General features: G+C 38.3%; 1 pseudogene; it reads left to right on the plus strand.

Moving 5' to 3' along the window:
• LOC150055882 (H/ACA ribonucleoprotein complex subunit DKC1 pseudogene) lies at window positions 1-2068 on the plus strand (annotated as a pseudogene).
• Window positions 2069-5699: the final 3631 nt, after the last annotated feature.

Genomic DNA, 5699 nt, shown 5'->3' on the forward strand with positions numbered 1-5699 from the left:
ATGTCGGTGGCAGCCTGGGGCAGCACAGAGTAGGAATTAATGCTGGGGGCGGGGCCTGTGGCAGCAGGTGAAGGGGCTAAACTTTATCTGAACCAGACTCTCACAGCAGTGGGGCTGGTGGTAAAGTCATAGATGCAAGAATAAGCCAATATCAAGCTACATTCTTAAAAAAAAGTCACGACTGAACGGAAAGCAATGGTGACCCTTTCTTTAGCTAAAACTACTTGACTTGGATACATGCGTAAGTTTCTGTAGAATTTCTGCCTGGTCATATTCAGTGAGTTACAGGGCAGGCAGAGTTCTTTAAAACAACAACAACAACAACAACAACAACAAAAAGAAACTACTATTGACTGCATATCATTTTAAATGCTCTTTCATTAAAAAATAATAAAATAAAATAAACAGATATATAGTAAAGTTCACAGATAAGATTTCTCTGTAAAATAAAGTGTTCATTGATTAGCATCCTACATAGAGTAAAATACAACCTATTTTTACATGTTTCTATGCTGTAGACGACCTCCAGAGAGCAGCCTCGAGTCTCAGGGGCTGCACTGGAGGAAAGCCTCACATTGGGAAATACCAATTTTGCATGTTCAAATATACAACTACTTTGTTGAATTCAAACACAAAATAAACTTACTTTCCTTTATCTGAAATAAATGTACATAATATCTTCTATGAACAAGAGTTTATAAAGCTGTTTAAAACATAACAAGAAAAAAAGCTTGCACCTAGGGACATAGAGCTCATGCAATGTCCTTTTCTTGATTGTATTTTGTTTTAAAGCCCCGACTCCCGAGGCTCTCTCCTACACACTGTGCCATCTTCCTTGGGATGCCACGGGCAGCAGTGGCCAGGATTATCGTTTCACCGTCTTCCCAGGAGCTTTCTCCACTCTCTGCCAAATCTCATTTCTTTAGTGACTGTTTTGCCAAAGAAGCAAAAAGGACCAGAAGCCATTAGAAGAAGAAGATGCCCCTGAAATACAACATGCTGAAGAATTTCTTATCAAACCAGAGTCCAAGGTGGCTCGATTGGACACTTCTCAGTGGCCCTTGGTGCTGAAGAATTTTGACAAGCTGAATGTAAGGACAACACACTATACACCTCTTCCTTGTGATTCAAATCCTCTGAAGAGAGACACTTGGGGACTACATCAGGACAGGTTTCATTAATCTTAACAAGCCCTCTAACCCCTCTTCCCATGAGGTGGTAGCCTGGATCCGACGAATACTTCGGGTCGAAAAGACAGGACGTAGTGACACCCTGGATCCCAAAGTGACTGGGTGTTTAATTGTGTGCATAGAACGAGCCACTCACTTGATGAAATCACAGCAGAGTGCAGGCTCTGGTAACGCTGACAGGTGCCCTATTTCAGCCACCCCCACTCACTGCCGCAGTAAAGAGGCAGCTCAGAGTGAGGACTATGAGAGCAAAATGATTGAATATGATCCGGAAAGAAGGCTAGGAATCTTTTGGTTGAGTTGTGAGGCCAGCACCTATATTCCACCAAAGAGGAAGCAATCTGCATGGCTATTGCATCAATGACCACAGCAGTGATTTCTACCTGTGACCATGGTATAGTAGCAAAGATTAGGACCGTTATCATGGAGAGAGGCACTTATCCTCCTAAGTGGGATTTAGGTCCAAAGGCAAGTCAAAAGAAGATGATGGTCAAACAAGGCCTTCTGGACAAGCCTACAGACAGCATCCCTGCATCCAGGAAGCAAGAGTATGTTGAATACAGTGATTCTTGCAAAACAGAAGCGGTTACTCAAGCAGTGAAAGCCCCACAGTTAGTTGTTGCTGAAGTAAAAGCTCCTCAAGTAGCTGCTGAAGCAGTAAAAGTCACAAAGCGAAAGGGAGAGAGTGAGAGTGAAAATGATGAGACCTCTCCAGCAGCTTTTCAGTTGGTCAAGAAGGAAAAGACATAGAAGAATAAGGACAAGAAGACCAAAGCTCCGCTAGAGACTGGGGGCAAGCCTGGAGATGGGGACAGGATACCACCAAGAAGAAGAAAAAAAAGAAGAAAACAAAGATGGAGGCAGTGTTGTCTGACTAGTAAAGGCTGCTGTAAGCATTGTGTCCAGCTAGGAGGCGAAATGAAAGCCTTGTTGTAGAAACAGTTTTTGTTGGGGGAATGGCACAAAGGTCCAGAACAGGGTAGAATTGTACACTTTGATGCTACTTGAGACCTCAGTGATGATACCTGCCGTCTTGTCCTGTTTTAAGGATATGGCGATGAAAGAGGCAGATCTTATGCCATCAACTTCTCTGCTTCAGTTGGGAAGCCTCACCTTCAGACCCAGTAATGTCTGGTAAAATGCTGCAGCTACTAAAGGCCATTACAAACAACCTCCTAGTTCTCTCCAAGTTTATTTTTTATTTTTTTACATCCCCTTTTCCCCTCATTCAAAAAGTCCATATATATTAAGACTGCTCTACAATAAAACTCTCAACAAGGTAAAAAAATAAGTAATGGTAGAAATAATAATATTATGTATAGTACCTCCACCTAGCGATTGGCAAAAAGAATTATTTTTCCTTTCTTCTATATGTTGAAATATATTTAATACATACTCATATATGTCTATATATGTATACTCACATATATGCATATGTGTGTCTATATAGAATATTGTATATATTATATATTGTATATAATATATACTATATATTCTATGTATATTTTTCCATCGTATAACTCTTCAGATTTAGGAAAGATTGAGGGTTGGGGTTTATGACATTTCTCTAAATCTATCTATTACAGGTGTAACAATCTCCTCTGTGATAGAACAGATGAACACTAGTTACTGGTCAGCACATACCTGATATCTAATGAAAGGGACTCTAACTCAGGCCCCTTCACTGAAATCTTCCAAGATAAGATATGTGAATGAGGAGAACGAGGGCACAAATACTACTAAAATATTGCTAATAAGGCCAACAGTACATAGGAAAACCAATCTATGGAGTCTGGCAACATAATGTCTTTTGAGGCTAAGATGTTTAGATGTTTAGGAAGTGTTCGGATAATACAGTGGTTCAGTCATGTTGAAAGAGTGCTTGTAAGAAAGAATCAAGAGAGGCACCCTAACGAGACATTCCCATTTGTGACTGACTGAGTTGCCAAGTAGGACCAAATGACAGGTCCAGAACAGATCAGATTTGTCTGTTAGAGATATCACTGTAGTGGGGTATAGTGGAATGAACAGATCTGGGCAGCTGGTATGTACCATTTTTACTTTGTTCGGTAGGTTTTCTTGAGAGCATGTATCATCGAATCAGCACAACTTCAGAAAGAAATGAAGAATCAAACCAAACCAGACCCAAACCAGGACATGACAATGACAGTCAGTATGATAAGTTTCTGAATTCTCTCTCTTATTCTATAGTTTAGTATGAGACAGGCCACCCTCAGGCTCTGAAATGTTGTCCATTGCGTTCTACAACCCAAGTAACCTTAACTTGTTATGTGATCATCTCACCAGTCTCCCTTCCGTTATCTTACTCTATTTAGGGCAAAGACTGAATGTCATGGAACTTTCTAGGTAACATAGACCTCCTAAATGTTACCCTAAAATAACTTCTCAGGTGATTGATTTGGAAGAAATTAAATCCTCCACATAGATCTGTGGACTCTGGGCTTATCAGAGAATAGGAATGGAGTCAATTTGTATTATTTTAATTCACTTTGCTTTTGGTGCATATTAGATTTCCATAGTGGCAGCCTCCTGAGCAACTTAGCATTTTAATACCTTTTAATAAGCTGTCCCTTTTCTGATACAAGCCAAACACACTTGAACCTCAGTCGTGGCATGCTGCAGTGTGTCTAGGGCTACATGTCTTCACTGGTGGCAAGACTAACACATTAAAAGGAGATCTGGTATTAACAATGATGCACAATCACTCATGCAAAGCTGTCTTAATTAAGATAGGTGACAATGAAAAAGGATGCTATGTTAGACCAAACTGGGTCATGTGTCAGAGGATGAATTCCTGGGGCAGAGAGCTCCATTTTCAATTTTTTCTTTCTTTCTCCCTCTTTTTTCTTTCTTTCTTTCCTTCTCTCTCTTTTTATTTTCCTTCCTTCCTTCTTCCCTTCCTTCCTTTCTCTTTCTCTCTGTCTGTCTTTCTTTCTTTTCTCTCTTTCTTTCTCTCCCTTCCTTCCTTCCTTCCTTCCTTCCTTCCTTCCTTCCTTCCTTCCTTCCTTCCTTTTTTCTTTCTCTTTCTCTTTCTTTTGCTCTCTATTTCTCTTTCCATTCTCTCACATTCTCTCTCTCTCTCTCTTTCTCTCTCTCTCTCTCTCATTCCAGTCCTGGGGTTTGAATTCCTGGTCTAGCCACTGTCCCTGACCTTTATTTTCTCAAGGCTAGCACTCTACCATTTGAGCCACAGCATCACTTCCCGCTTCTTCTGAGTATATGGTTCTGAGTAATTTGAACCCAGGGCTTCAGGCATGCTAGACAAGTACTCTTCTATTTTCAATTTTATAGTGAAATAGTGGAAGCAAGTGTCAGTTTGTTATAGCAATTACTAACATAGTTTCTTTCTACATAGTCTCTGAAAGTATTTACCAAAGATGAACAGTATGCTAATTTTCATCAATGCTGATAGTGGAAGAATGAGGAAGATGTGTTTATATGGTCTCTTTCTAGGAGACAATAATATATTCCGTGTGGTTATGTTAAGAGTATATTTATTGTATACACACTTCTATGCTGTGTTGATCATAGTGTTCTCTATTGTATTTACTTTCTTATTAGAATCTTATATACTCAATCTAGCAGAAGTCCTTTTTAATCAAGGAAGCTAGACTGCCCAAACATTAGAAAATGAATACAATTAGTGTAAATTCTTTTTGAACAGAATGAGTAAATTACCGTTTAATTGAATGATTCAGAATTTGGATCAGTGCTCATTCAATTAGTATGTATGAGCATGGAAGGTTTTACATAATTGCCCCATATTTGTAATTCTTACTTTCTAAAATGGAAGATGAAAGTGTTTTACTATAGTTATCTCCCAAAGAAAAGTATATTACCTTATTCTTCATTTTCACACTTTTTTCAAGATCACTAGCATTTCATTTATCTTAAAGACTCCTGGGTATTACCATTTTTAAAACACTTAGAAATCTAAATATTTGTCTTTCTATTTTTAATATTATAATTATCTTGGACTTTAACGTTATTAATCATGAAAGTAATTAAGACAGCTAGACACTAATTTGTTTAAAAACAGATCATGAAATCAGTTAAGCCTGAGTCTAGTCTAGAAAAAGGTCCAGTGCTAAATATCAGTTTGTATTTTTGAGTATTGATGACTAATTCTATCTACATCCCTAGAACCTTCATCTATCCTTGCTCAAATTCTGAGCTGACATATAATCCAAGCTTCATAATTTTTGTAATTCCCTGACTGCTTCCATTTAAAAATAGTAAATGTTATCTTTGGGGAATGTAAAATAAGAATAAGTTTCTTATAATATTAGGTAAGGAGAAAAAGAGCTATAGGAGAAATAAGAAATAAGTGTCTTGGTATAAAATGGGTGCAGCAAAGCTATGCTGTCACGTGAACTTGACAGAATCGAGGTTAGAAATTCAACTCTGAGCTTTCTAACCACCTCTGAGAAGATGGAGACACAATCTTTTATATATTCTTAAGTATTCATCAGAGTAAAAAAATACAGT

This window comes from Megascapheus bottae, chromosome 13 (genome assembly GCF_031878675.1).
Source record: "Megascapheus bottae isolate mThoBot1 chromosome 13, mThoBot2.hap1, whole genome shotgun sequence".
NCBI classification, from domain to species: Eukaryota; Metazoa; Chordata; class Mammalia; order Rodentia; family Geomyidae; genus Megascapheus; species Megascapheus bottae.